Source organism: Nanorana parkeri, unplaced genomic scaffold, assembly GCF_000935625.1.
Source record: "Nanorana parkeri isolate BGI_ZX_2015 unplaced genomic scaffold, ASM93562v1 scaffold1319, whole genome shotgun sequence".
Taxonomy (NCBI): Eukaryota; Metazoa; Chordata; class Amphibia; order Anura; family Dicroglossidae; genus Nanorana; species Nanorana parkeri.
The window spans coordinates 30,992-46,489 of NW_017307587.1; the positions used below are offsets into that span (position 1 = coordinate 30,992).

The 15,498-nt window shown below is 40.1% G+C and overlaps 1 long non-coding RNA gene across 1 annotated transcript in view; it reads right to left on the bottom strand.

The window, feature by feature from the left end:
• Positions 1 to 3,142: 3,142 nt before the first annotated feature.
• LOC108797659 overlaps positions 3,143 to 15,498 on the bottom strand; it is a 14,697-nt gene continuing 2,341 nt past the window's right edge. Inside the window, exons 2-3 of the long non-coding RNA XR_001941898.1 lie at positions 14,556 to 14,563; positions 3,143 to 3,281 (exon numbers count right to left, since the gene is read on the bottom strand). This is a non-coding gene — a long non-coding RNA (uncharacterized LOC108797659). The remainder of the gene's footprint in view (positions 3,282 to 14,555; positions 14,564 to 15,498) is intronic.

Below are 15,498 nucleotides of genomic sequence, written 5' to 3' on the forward strand. Positions count from 1 at the left end.
TTAACAGTGGTAGTTGCTTGTATTGGCTCACGGGTATCTCATCAGGGAAAACTGATTAAATCAAGGCTTATTTAGGTAGAATTGTAATTGATTGTAAAGGAATGGTAAAATAAGTCTCTGTGTAACTATGAGCTTCTGTTCCCTACACATCTAGTCGGCATTTAATGCAGCTTCGTTAGCTTGTAGGCATGTGGAGTTTAAATACTGTCTGCAATCTGGTGCCATGCTGATTTGCTAATCCTCGATCTTAGCTGAACATGATCACAGGACTTGCTTCTGTTCTTAGGGGATAGGCTTACTGTTAATTGACATAGTCTGGCTACTTCCCAGAAGAACTGTAATGTAGAAAAGGGAAGAACTAATACAGTAACAGTGAGCCAGGCTGCTTCATTTAGATGGAAATAAAGTCCTTCTCTTAATGAATATTGACACAGTTGCAACTCATTCCTCTTGCTTCGTGGCTTGATGCGATTAAACTGTATTTTAACAGAAACAATCCATTTATTTAGAGAAAGTCAAGTTCAATTACATTTTCATTTATGTGTCTATAATGATGTATATTTAAAATAGAGATTTGTTTTTTAGACATTCATTGTAGTCTACATACAAAAAAGAAAAGCCCCTACTGGCTCCAAAAAGTCTCACTATGGTTTCAAATCTCCTACAGAATGACATATCTGGAGGAACGTGCAGCATCACCTTTTTAAAAGATATGGTATTCACATATTATCACTTGATTATAAATCCATAATAGAATCCTCATTTTCGGATAGTAGGCAAAGGCATTGAAATTATCATTTCATGTCCCTGTGGCCAGCTGTGCATTGTGAAACTTTGGTTATAGTACACATATAGCTTAAATATAGAGGCATTTACTAACCCTGCATACAGCTGTTTTAAATTATTTAACTCCGTAGAGTAATTAGTGGAATTCTACCTTCTAAGGTGCTTGGTTCTGGAATAACAAGACAGGTATACTTTGAAATTACAGGAGTACTGTGTTGTTTTTGATTTTTTAAGTTTTATTTATTTTACTATTCTTTATTTTTAACACCTTTTTTTCACTTAACTTATTAATATCACAAGGGTGCCAACAAGCCCCTAAGTGACAACATTCTCAGAAAACAACCCCACACCATAATCCCCCCTCCACCAAATTGCACACTTGGCACAATGCAGGCAGGCAAGTACCATTCTCCTGCCAACCACCAAACCCAGAAACGTCCATCGGATTGCCAGACAGAGAAGCGTGAGTCCAGTGGCGGCGTGCCTTACACCACTGCATCCGACGCTTTGCATTGCACTTGGTGATGTAAGGCTTGGATGCAGCTGCTCGGCCATGGAAACCCATTCCATGAAGCTCTTTACGCACTGTTGTTGTGCCAGTTTCTTACACCTCTCTACAGGAATTTTGGACCACTCTTCTTTCTCCAACTGCTCCAGGGTTTTGCAGATTAGAAGGATTCCTTTTCCCAACTGTCACGATTTGGGAACTGGAGCACCAGGAACAGTAAACTCTGGGTATTGCAGAGCAGTATATATGACTGAATTAGGAATGTGCAGGGATACAGGTCTCTGAAGATGCAGGACAGTGTGACCGTACAACAAACGCAGTTGTGCCAGAGTCGAAGGATCTACGGAGCCACCTGGTCTTCACCAGAGCCACTGATGGTGTGGATGTTGAGCTGCGGGGCAGCTCCCAGGTTGAGGCTCTCTGACACAACCGTGCAGGCACAGTGCCAGCGGGTACTCGGGGACTACAGCAAACTGGATAAGACACAGGGTACATACAGGATACAAGGTACAGAAAAGAAGCACTAGGGAGAAGACGCAGGGAACATGCGCGACACAGGGAGCAGATAACAAGGGAACACACAACAGGTGTGCCCACAGGGACAAAAGATACACAGAAACACTAGAGGAGAATGCACAGGAGAAAGGAGGGAAGTGCACTATAGTGCAAAGCAAAATAGCCACAGAAAGCAAGAGCAGGAGGCAAACCACAAAACAGAGCTATCCTGGATAAAAGAGGAGCGAGGCTGCACGGACAAACAGCCACACAGGAGGAAGGCAGACTCACAGGAAGCAGGATCTCACAGGGTGCACAAGGATATCACAGGAAATACAAACAACAAAGTAGGTAAATGTCAATCCACAGGAATCCAAGGCAAATAGTACACAGGGGGTCTGGTAACAACTTGTTGCTTGAATGTCAGGCAACAAGTGAGCTAAACATTTAACACTGAGGTTCAGCATAGATTGGCAGGGAGTCGAGCATCTGGGACAGGAGGCAAAAACCGACTCCGGATCATGGCACAGGGAAGTGTGACAACAACTGGTGTTTTGAGATCTCTCCACAGGTGCTCTATGGCAGTGTTCCCCAACCCACGGTCCGCGGACCGGTACCGGTCCGCGGACCAAATGGTACCGGGCTGCACAGTCTCAGTGCGGTCCGGTCATGCAATATATGGCAGTGCGCGGTCCCGGTGTTCGAACACCGGGGCCCCGCACTGCCGAAGTGATAAAAAGGTTGGGGAGCACTGCTCTATGGGATTCAGATCTGAACTCATTGCTGGCTTTAGGTCATTGTCCTGCTGTAAGACCCATGACCTCTGACAGAGACCCAACTTTCTGAGACTGGGCCCTACATTGCACCCCAGAACTCTTTCGTAGTCTTCAGATTTCATAATGCCATGCACAAAGTCAAGGCATCTAGTGCCTGAAGCAGCAAAGCACCCACAAAACATAAGTGAACCTCCACCATGTCTTGACTGTAGGGACTGTATTTTTTTCTTTAAAGGCCTCATTTCTTTTTCTGAAAACAGTAGAATGATGGGCTTTACCAAAAAGCTGTCATTTTGTTTCATCTGTCCACAGCACATTCTCCCAATAGGATTTTGGCTTTCTCAGGTAAATTTTGTCAAACTCCAATCTGGCTTTTTTATGTTTCTGTGTCAGCAGTGGGGTCCTCCTGGGTCTCCTACCATAGCGTCCCTTTTCATTCAGATGGCGACAGATAGTGCGAGCTGACACAGTTGTACCCTGTGCCTGAAGGTCAGATTGAATTCGTCTGGAAGTTGATCGAGGGTCTTTATCGACCATTCAAACAATCCTTTGTTATCTCTGATCAATTGTTCTCTTTCGTCCACATCCAGTGAGATTAGCTACAGTGCCATGGGCTGTAAACTTCTTGACAATGTTGCGCACAGTGGACACATGAACATTAAGATCTCTTGAGATTGACTTGTAACCTTGAGATTGTTCATGCTTTTCCACAAAAACTTGGAATGCAATTATTTCTTGCAATTTGGAGTTTTGTGAGGAATTTGTCAGATTTGGCTTCTTTTTCTCCGCTTTGTTGTGTCATACCAATACAAACAAAATAAATGAACATGAGAATGCCTAAACATTTGTAATTGCAACAATTTTCTGCACAAAGTGGTGCATTATCTGATATATATATATATACACACACATACATACATATACACACACATATATATTCTGGTTTATTAGGGGCCAAAATTAGTATCAACTGTGTGAGAAAATAGGCTATAAAATCATCAAGTCTGCTCTTGGTCAGGGGCCGTATCTCTTTTTAATCAGAACAATGAATGCTATCTTTACAGAATTTATTTTTTATTAGAAATGGGTTTTCAAATTTGATATTAGATAAATATTTCAGTCATGTCTTTATTTGTCAGAAATAAATCTCATACATACATATTGACCAGTGTGCTACATGGGGTGTTTGGCTGTTCTGCAATATGTAGATAAAGCTAAAACAACAATCAATTTACCATTCAATGAATCATGAAATCACAACATATTATTCCCACACTCTAAACATTTACTAAACATACTACTCATGTACAACATATATCAAAGTTCCAGAAAGTACCATATTCCTCATATATAATAAGAGGACGCTAAATAAAAATTAAAAACAAACGAGCACTCATATAAAACTGTCAAACAATATGGCATTAAATATTAGTTCAAGCACCATCCTAATGGCTATTTCATAAACCTATTAATCAAATTGTTTACAAGCATTTCCTGGCAGTATAGTGAATTCTATTACAAACAGCGCTAGCCACAGTGAAATGGTCATTTTCTATGTCCTTCATACCCTAGAGATTTGTTGTCTGCTAAATATTCAAGAGAAGTTGCAACCCTAATACAGTGTGCTCTAAAAGTCTGCTTGAGTGTTTTACCCTACATGATTAAAATCATTTAACAGACATTTTTATTTATTATTCACTTTTAGATTGATATCACCCAAACTCACAATGTGGCTGTTTCTTTAAACATTTTTAAGCAGCACAAAAATTGTTTATTAATGATCGTCTAAGTTAAAAAAAAACAGTAGTAGACACATGTCTACAATTTGGAAAGACAGTTGGGACCTAGAGATTAGCAAAAAAAATCTTCCCAGAACTTACTGTCCAGCACAAGATGACAAGGGACAGAGCAGTCCTCAGCAGCCATTCATCAACCAGCTTGGAGAAGGGATGAGGGAGGAATATGGAGCAGAGGCATGGCTTGCCTGTGCTTGTGTGTTTGTAAAGACACACACAGCGTATTAGCACACACAAGGGTGGCTTCATAGGAACCTTGCAAGTGAAAGGAGCCACACTAAATCAGGATATCAGGGTCGGTGCTCAGGGGACCAGCTGATACTACGGGAAACTAAAATTTTGAAACATGAAGGGACCGCATCAATTGTAAGGGATTTAATCAGTATTTGAAATAAGCTTAAAAACATTTTTACTTTAATATCACTGTGACAAAATAGCAAGAATGCAGGAACCACATACATTTAGAAGTCCCAGTGAGAACCCCATCTACCCCAAATGCCAGGGTAGATTTGGGGTATTGGTATTTCCTGGTTTAGTTCTAAGCTGGTCCACCACTGCCATCCGTGCCCTCACTGGCCAAAAGGGAAGCAAGAAAGATAAGCAAGTGTAAGGCGAATTCAAAACTAATTTGGGAATTGTTGATCTGTAGAAAGTACATGTTTGAACACCATCATAGCACATATTTAAATTGAAAGGTGTACTTTCACTATTTATCTGCAAAAGATGATATCTGTGATTACCCCAAAGGACCACCCTCTATTGGTATAAAATTTACCAATAGCAAATTCAATGAAAATGTCGTAGCACATGGCTGTTGGGAACACAGCTGCTAATGCAGTATGTGTGCTCTTTTATCCTCCCTCTTTACTTTTAGCTTGCTTAAGTCAAACTAAATGGGTCAACATCTCACATCATAGTCAAGCAACTGTACATGAAGGAAGCAATGCAGAAAGGCAGAATTTACTTTTCTGTACTAATTTTCCAGTCAGTAGTAGCCAGAATGCCAAAGTATAAATAGAAAAGGTCGACATAGGACAATAATTTATCAACATAGATAGAACTCAGCACTAAGACCTAGTGGTTTGTACTCACTCATGCACAGCCCTTGTATCTTTTCAGTGTTCATTTCAAACGCTGGCCTGAGAAAACCAGTACCCAATGTGTTCATATAAAATTGATTGATAACAGTTTGTCCTTTACAAACAAACAGTTGTAAGTGAATACACTGGCTCTAGCAATGGATCGGATTCCAACTGTAATTTTCCTAGTGCCTGTTACAGAGACAAAATTGCTTTAGGCAACAATAACACCTCTCTTTTGGTCATTAGTTTGTGTCTTGCTAATGCACATTTCTAATGATAGAGAGCAATGTACTAAATAGCCGATTTTCTATTAGACAATGAAACGTGCATGTTTTGGATCTGAATAAAAGCAAAACCAAGGGGCAACAGTATCTTTTCATTATAGACTCTGAACCAAGGCATCAAATAGAGAATAAAAGAGACAAAATGTGCTATTTAATTCTTGCTGTTCTGTCCCAGTTTTCTTAAAAATCTCTGGTAAACACGAATTAAATCAGATGCAAAAAGCTGAATTAGAAACAGAAAATTCTCTTTACTGATTGCTAAAGGTTGTGATTTTAAGAGAGCTTTTAATGTCCCTACATCTTCCCATAAAGATTTGATTATGCACAACATCAACACACTCTGTGAACAACTGTATAACATAATCTCACGTTACAAAAAGCTCCTAAAATTTCTATAAAATCACGAAATTAAAAAATAAAAATAAATCCACCAAAATCCAACATGTTGCAATTAGCAATTTATCCTAAAAGAATGATGGCCAGAGCTTGAGGCAAAAGGTTCAATTTATCAAATTGCTAATCTTGATGAAAGTACAATTTTTGGGGTCGGGAAAAATTGGTGGCTTCTTAAGGTATGGTTATCAAAGTTGTTCCAATCAATGCTCCACTTAGAGAATGACAAATCAGCAGTGCCGTGTTCCTGTGTATAATGAGATTATGTTTCATGTCTGTGATAGACTTGACTTTCACACCATGGAGCACATTGAACTCACCTGATGACAGACTGTCAGGACAAAAATAGAATGCTGTTATCTTTAACTCCATCCTCTGTGGAATGTTCTCCACATAAATTTCACCCTCTGCACCAGTAGGAAGATTTCCTAAAGGCTAAGGTGGCTGCTGATTCTCCCTGATCTCTGCTGAATATTATAGACCAATGGCTTTCACATTGTAAAAAAAATATGTAATAATTAAATATCAAAACAACAGTGTATACTGAATAACATTTACAGAAGATCTGAATTAGTTTGCGTTTGAGTTCCCTTATAAAGCCACTCTAAGCAACAAGTGAAAGAATTTGTTTAACTGCTTATGCTTTGCAGGAGTCATTGCAACTGTGTTAAAGTCAAAATTACATACAGTTTACTTTAAAATGAACCTGTGGTTAAGTAAATGAGCTCAGAGAATATGTGCATTTTTACAGTATCATTATATCTACAATAAGACTCAGTTGTACAGTATCCACATTAAGCTAAGGTACAAATAAAACAGTAAAACAATGACAGTCTCATGGATTCATTTTGCAAACATACACAAGCAAATCTGGTCAGAGTATAAAAGGGATCACATAAAGAGAATGACCCAAGTAATAGTTATCCATACCGTAGAACACAAAATAATTGTAAAATAAAAGGGTATTATTGTAGGTTGTTGGTGAATGTAGATTTTGTACTGGAGGGTGGCTACTTTTATTCTCCATGGGCCCTGTGTGTGTTGTAGCCACTGCTCCAAGCTCGCTCCCATGATGGACTACAATCTCACGTTTAGTTTACTAAATTTGTATTGAGATAAGTTTCAGTTATCATAAATTACCTTCCCATAGGAAAGAATTGGATTAGTTAATACTAGTCATTTGGCCACCATGGGAATAGATTAATTCATTCACGTAATTGCCACCATCTCGCAGGCCATAAATAAGGTTTACCGTAAGAAAATTCTGGTATGATGTGGCCACAGCTCTTCATCCATTATTACAAATATACAAATCTCAGTAGTGCACAGTATAGGATCTTTATGTCAATCAGACCAATACGTGGATATTAGTGGGCAAGACTATAATAAGTGTACAAATTCCACCTGTGGATGAGTATATCTCAGGCAATTTGTGGTACTCAAATGACCCATTTTATGTAGGCAGATGGGAGAAAGGTTTTTCCTATGAACTATGTGCAACTGAATTAGTTTAATACTATTTGCTGGTAAGACTAAAGTATAAGAGGAATAGATAGATATCCTCCCAATCTTACTATGGTATACTGGAAATAAGGGCTTGCCATTGAGCTTCAACCGCCAAAGTGCACTCCACAATTTGGTTATAAGGGAGGTGAGAATATAAAATAGGATTCATACCTTTAGTTAGAATAGAGCCATCCCTATGATGAATCTTGAAGATAGAGATAATAGCCTGTTGTTGTCTAGTAATGTATGCAAGAAGCATACTAGACTGATTTCTGTATTCAAAGTGTTTTTGTTTTCATAAACAGCTTATGTCTGGCATTTTCATGTATCCTGTTTAAATGCAGACATGAGACACTCTCCCGTGCCAGGCAGTTGGCCTTCATAGGACTAGATATATATGGCATCTCAGTATCCTGATAGGCTTTAGCAAAGTCTTCATATGCGTGGTGCACGGACCACTGAATATACAAAATGGTAGATTTCAAGGCTCCTTGAAGTAAACCCTTGAAGGTATACCAAAAAATATTATAAGTGGTAGGCATGTTCCCATGGGCATCTAGAAGAAGTTAAAGTTAGTCAGGAATACAGTCATTTAGTACAATTAGATCCAATCAGAAGAGATGGATCTTCTATTAAGATCCCCTGGAGTGAAAGTCTAATTGTATTAATAGAGGGCAATGGTCGGAGAACCCCCTCTGCAAGTACGAAATAGACTCTAACAAAGTAATGTTTTTGTTGTTACCCATCATTTAGTCTGTTCTGGAAAGCGTCTCCCTGCTAGGCATATAACATGAACATACTGTGTCTAGGTAAATATACAGTACAGTGCAAAAGTTTTAAGCAGGAGCAAAAAAATGCAGTAAAGTAAGAATGCTTTCAGAAATAAATGTGTTAATAGTTTATTTTTAACAATTAACAAATGGAAGTAAATGAGCAGAAGAGAAATCCAAATCAAATCAATATTTGGTGTGATCACCCTTTGCCTTCAAAACAGCATCAATTATTCTAGGTACACTTGCAGACAGGTTTCAAAGGAACACAGCAGTTAGGTTGTTCCAAACATCTTGGAAAACTAACCACAGATCTTCTGTGGATGTAGGCTGCCTCCTTCTGTCTCTTCATGTAATCCCAGACAGACTTGTTGATGTTGAGATAAGGGCTCTGTGGGGGCCAAACCATCACTTCCAGAACTCCTTGTTCTTTTTTATGCTGAAGATAGTTCTTAATGACATTGGCTGTATGTTTGGGGTTGTTGTCCTGCTGCAGAATAAATTTGGGGCCAATCACACGCCTCCCTGATGGTATGGCATGATGGATAAGTATCTGCTTGTATTTCTCAGCATTGAGGACACCATTGATCCTGACCAAATCTCCAATTCCATTGGCAGAAATGCAGCCCCAGACTTGCAAGGAACCTCCACCATGCTTCACTGTTCCTGCAGACACTTATTACTGTAACATTCTCCAGCCCTTCAGCGAACAAACTGTCTCCTGCTACAGTCAAATGTTTCAAATTTTCACTCATCAGTCCAGAGCACCTGCTGCCACCTGCCAGCAGGTGACAGTTATTCTATATGGAGACACCATCATCTATTAGTAAAAGTCTACTTTCACTAATAGAGGTCTACTCTAATGAATACTAATCATCTAATCATGTGTGAGCAAAATTCTGCCTTTTTATTTAAATTGTATGAAGTCGGTATTCTTTGCAATGTGAATTTTCTTATTCACTAAGCTAATTTAAAATTCCCCTGCACAGGGAAAGTTCACTTTTCAGAGTGAATATGCTCTACCTCTTAAGTAAATCAACCCCATAGACACAAGAAAGACTTAGAGGGTTATTCACAAAGCTAGCCGAAGGATCAGCCGTAGGATCAGCCGTAGCTCCTCCGGAGCCCTTCGGTTCAGTAGAACTGAAGGGCTGCTGTACGGGCTATTCGCCATAGCCCGAACATCTCCCAAAGCTGGCCGAACGGCTCAGCTGAGCCTAAGGCATATGCTTTGGTTTGACTGAGCCGAAATGAAACCCAAATTGGCCTCGCAACTGACAGCTAGGCGGACCAGTTGCAATGACAGATCAGCATCCGCAGGTTACCAGGGGACACTGAACTGTCATTAAACAGTGACAACTTGGGCGAAGCCGGTCGTGACGTCATGGCCGGCTCCAATCTAGTTGTTATTCATTGGCTAGGACCTGCTAGAAGACTCTAGCAAGTCCCGGCCAATAGGAAACAGTTGGGCGGAGCTAGCCGTCACTGCTAGCACCGCCCAATTGTTTCTTTATTTTTTTTAAATGTCTTCTTTTTTCAATAATCTTCCTTTTTGTCTTTTTTCAATAATCTTTAATTTTTTTTCTTTTTTTAAAATCGCTATTTTTTTTAAAATGTATCATTTATTTACATTTGTTAAAGGAGAACTATGGGGTTAAGTCTTTTCCCCATAGTTCTCCTTAGGGTAACGGGAGGACACAAACTAGCGTCTTCCCGTCACCCTAGGCTCAGTATACCGCGAGCTGTAGCTTGCGGTATACTGAGACGCCGCAGCTGAAGCAGATCCCGACAATTGTGCCGGGATCCGCCCAGCTGCGTGACTGACAGCTGGCTCTGCCTATCTAAAGGCAGAGCCAGCTGTGCCCGCCCCCTCCTCCGTTCCGCCAGTCAGCGCTGGCGGATCGGAGCGGGGAGGGGGGAATCCAGCCCCTCCCCTGTCACGGCAGAGAGCCGTGACAGGATCGAGGGGTGAGCGAACGCCGGTATGTGTTCGCTACTGAGCCGACCTGTGACAGTCTCATTGTCACTGGTCGGCTAGAACTATGAGGTGAGTGAAAAGCACTCACCTCATAGTTCTCCTTTAACCTTTTTTTCTACTTATTTTCACTGTTTTTCTATTCTGCTCGGTACCACGAAGGTACCGAGCAGAGTAGCCGAGCTGATTGCCGCTCGGCGGTACTCAGCTATTCACTCACTGGCGTTCGCCTCCTATGAGAATAGGCCGAAAGGCAGCGAGTAGATTGCCGGAGTTTCAGCTTAACCAATCCAGATGTTGGATCGGCTGAGTCGAACTCCTTCTGCACTTCGGCTCAGCTAAACATGCTGAGCCGGTTTGGCTGAACCGAAGCAAGCCGATGTACACCTGATGTACGGCTGAAATCAGCCATCAAAGCCTTAAGTGAATTGCAGGACTCACTTCACTTCGGCTGGGTTATTCACTCGGCCGCCTTCGGCAGCTTTGTGAATAACCCCCTAAGTATCACATTTAGTGACAGTGACATACTTTGAATCCCCATGAGGGGGTTCAATAAAAAAATTAACCCCTTAGGGTGAAAAACAAATCTGGAGCTCAGCTGCATATTTTCATTGTAAGGGGTTCATTTTTATAATAATGATAGCATAAAAAATATATTTAAATATATCATTTTATTTGTTAAATTTATTTATAATGTTTTTTAATACTTTTTACTATCTTTTTAAAAAATATATGAACGGGAGGACACTAGTGTGTGTGCTCCCGTTACCCTAAGGAGAACTATGGGGAAAAACACTGACCCCATAGTTCTCCTTTAATCTCACTATTACTGCTTGATCATTTTTTTAATACATTTTTGGTTATTATTAGGCTGCTTGAAACTTAAGAACAGCCAATAATAACCTTAGTGACACTGATCCTGCAGCATTTCAGGATCAGATGCCACTAAAGACTTCTAATCGTTCCCACAACGATCAGAAGCCTGCAACATTGTTTTTGCAAAAGAAACATTCTATTGCAGAAACTTTACAAAAAAAAAGCCAGTATACATCAGCTCTAGAGTGGTATTCACAAAAGAGCCTAAGGATCCAGCCATAGCTTCGGCTGATCCTTCAGCTCTCTTCGGCAAACGGAGCCCTTCGGAATGTTAACAACAATTAAAAACATTCTCAAGGCCCTGCACCCATTATGCAATAACTATACATCATACTCAGTCCCTAGATACATCTAAAAATCTGTAAAAGGCACACATTTTCTCCATCTTAGAGGAAATTGTTTAGGTGTAACATCCAATATCATAGTGCTCCTTTAAAGGTGAGAGAAATGAGAAATACTTTTGAAACATTGACATTTTCTGATAGAGGATGAAAAAGTAAAAAAGTAAAGATACATTTGTTCATACCACCTTTTCCTCAGAAAAGTGTGAAAATCTGTAACCTAAAGGAGTATTTAGGAGTAATGGATGCACTTTGATTTTGGTCTTAAAGCGATATTAAAGTCAAAATGTTTTGAAGCTATTTTAAATGCTGATTAACCTCCTTGGCGGTATTCCCGAGTGTAGCTTGGGGTTACTTCTCCATAATATAATATACCTTGTCCCTCGAGCCGTGCGGTGTCCTCCGGCCGGCGCCGGCATCTGTCTTCCGGGTTCCGTCCCATGCGAGCTGACGCGTCGCATGGGGGCGGAACCGGTGGGAAATTCTAAAAAAAACCCGGAAGAAACTACAAAATAAAATAACAAATAAAATCCGAAAAAAATTGCGCTGAAAAAATAACGAAAAGCGAAATAATCATACCGCCAGGGAGGTTAAATCACTTACAAGGGATGCTGCTTCTTGATGTTTAAAAGGTCTTTGATTGTAAGCTCGTTTCTGTATGTCAATGATGCTTGTCAGTGTTTCTTACTTGTCTTATCTAAACAATTGTACAGAGCGGCAGAATATGTTGGCGCTATAAAAATAATTTGAATTTTAGCTTTCTACAGAATCAGCTGGTCTCCTGAGAGCTGGCCCTGATATCCTGTTTTAGGGTGGCTCCTTTCCTTTGCAGGGTCCTATGGAGCCACACTTGTGTGTGCTAGGTAAGTTGTCCATGTCTCCACAAACACACAGACACAGCAAGGCAAGCCACTCCCCTGCTTCTTGGTCTCCACTTCTCTCTTCTCCAAGATAGTAGATGGACAGCTGCTTTAGACTATGCTCTCCCTTGTGATCTTGTACTGGGCAAGAAGTTTAGTGAAGCTGAGCTGAAAGAGTTGAGGTCAGCTGTTTATAAACATGCTTGGGCAAAAATGTAAAAAAATACAAGGTTGAGTGCTTATTACTACTTTAACCTTTATTATTTGTGTTTAACCAGTTGCCATCCAGTGTAAAAACACGGGCGGACGGCGGACTCTTCCCAGCGGGTGGATGTACATGTATGGGATTTTTTTTTCTGTGGGCACGTGCGAGCAGAGTTCCACTGGGAATCAGCGTTAGGCTGGCTCTACAGCCAACCGATCACTTGTATGACTACATACAGTGTGCAGCCCCCTCTATTGCCGTGCCCCCCTCAGCTGCCGCACTCTCCCCCTCTGCCGCTGGTTATTTCGGGCTCTGCTGTCCCCCCTGCTGACCCGGGACCAGTACAGCAGCTGCCTATATTGAAAACAGAGGAGAGATCAGCATTCTCCCACTGCTGATCTCTCCTCTTCTCTAAGGCCCCATTCACACTTAGTGACACTTACCTCGAGCGGATCCGCGCGGCCGGGATAGTGTGACTGTTCAGGGCGACGTTTCAGCGACGATCGCGCGACCTTCACCGTCAGGTGACATAGAGCTGTTCAATTGAACAGCTCCATTGAAAATCATTGGATGGCGACTTCTCTGTGGAAATTGCGCGATTAAACGCCCAGTGTGAATGGGCAATAAAGGTGGAAGCGATGCGTATTACATCACTCCTGCCTTTAGCTGTCATTCCTCTGGCTGCTATCAGATCTCTGCTTCATCAGCTTCTTTGGGGGTCCCCAGGTGACTTTAGGGGTCTTAGAGACCCCTGATATCTCCATAAAGAGGACCTGTCATTGTATATTGGCTATCACATAGGATATCTTTTTATCCTCTTATGTCATAGCAATAAAGTTAAGTGTAAACAAAGTAAAAGTGTAAAAAAAATACTTAAAGTCTCATATAAAAAAAAAACACCAAGAAAAATGTAAGCCCCCTGCCGCCGCGTGCATGCATGTAAACGGAAATACGCGACAGGTGCGCCTACATGCGAAAACAACTATTACACCACACATGTTACATATCGCCGCAAACGTCGGAGTGAGAGCAATTATTTTAGGGCCATTTATCACTGATAACACTAAACTGATGAGCGGCAAAAGCTTTTAAAGTGTCGCCTTAGGCCTGGTAGTTTTTTGTGATTTCGCAGGCGCACGCAATTTTAAGGTTTGACATGTTTGGTGTCTATTTACCTGACGTGACTCCATCTTTTATATTTTACCAAAAAAATGTTTTAGAACATAAAGAAGGGAAAACAGGGTTTTTCATTATATAGTAAAACATAAAAACCCCAGTGGTGATTAAATACCACCAAAAGAAAGCTCTATCTGTCCCCAAAAAATGGTATAAAATTCATTTCAGTACAGCGTTGCATGATGGAATAAATGTCAGTCAAAGTACCGCAGCGCTGAATACTGAAAAATGGCCTGGACAGGAAGGGGCTTTAACATCGCGGTCAGCAAGTGGTTAATAAATGCATGGTTTTATAGGACACATCAACTTTCAGTATATTCTTTTTCTTTATTCTGTGTAAAAAAAAAATCAAACCATAGTAGTCCCAAAGTGCATTTTGTTTTGGAGCAGTAACCAAGCTTCTTATAGAGAATAATGTATAGATACATGTACATATAGCTTATCTCTTCACTAAAATGTTAGGATTATCCCACTTGATAGCTCATCACCTAAAATTATATTATTTGTATTTTTCTCCAATCACTGCCAGATTGTCTGTGTAGCCTTACTTACTGTTTTAAATTTTTTTTATATCTGCTTGTAAGCTCTAAAACAATTAAGCTTTGGAGCCAAATCAGCTGTGCTGGGGCATATATCCTTGGACATCTTCCATACTAATCGCTCCATTGTTCTGTTTTTTTTGTTTTTTGATTTTTCAGCTTCTCTTCCTGTTAGTTATTCTACCACTTTCTGTCCTTGTGAATCTTATGAGAATGAGCAAACTTCGAGAGAATATTCAGATTACATTACCTGTAAGTCTACAACTAAGTTCAATGTATTATTCATCTTATACTACTATGTCTCCTATCATTTCCACAGAAGAATATCAATGATGCATATTTCAACAGCTGTTTTGTCTTATTTCTGCTCCTAGCTTTGGAGCGGTGCCACCTGTATTTACGCCTATCATAAAAAATGACATTAATACTAGCGCTAACATATGTCAGATATAGACATGGTGATTCATTCAGGAACTCATACTAATAATTTTGCATACTATGCTCCATTGGTAAAGAATGGGTGAACAGAGACATTGATATAATGGTCCTGCATAAGAAAAAAAACAATTTTAGGAGTAAAAATGAACTGTGAACATTTTTAGTGAGAGGAGACAGGTCAAAAAGCATTTCAGAATAATTTTACACCTTTTAACCTTAAAAAAATACTTTGCTAACAATTGAGAAAGGGTCTTAAAAGAAGCTCTGATAGGCATTCTCACAGCAGGACTACCTTGTCCCATCACACAGAGTTGCTGCATAATGTATCTTGTAATAAGAAGTATACGGCAAATCACTGTTATAAGAAAGTCAGTCTTGGCACAGCTCTGCTGTAAAATCAGACAGAAGTTTGCTAGGCTAAATTTGTTGGAATGGAGAGGTGAGTAGTAGGTAAAAAGAGAGCAAGTTACAGATAAAGGTCTCTTTTTAGGTGCTTTTTACCTACATTATAGCTAATTTATTTATTTATTCATTACAGGTATTTATATAGCGCCGACAATTTCAACAGCGCTTTACATAGTACCCATTCACATCAGTCTAATAAGCCAATAAGAAAAACAAAAGAAATACTAAACAAGATTAGAAAACATAAATATGAGTATTGTACTGTGTTAAATAGTTTTTAATGCAGC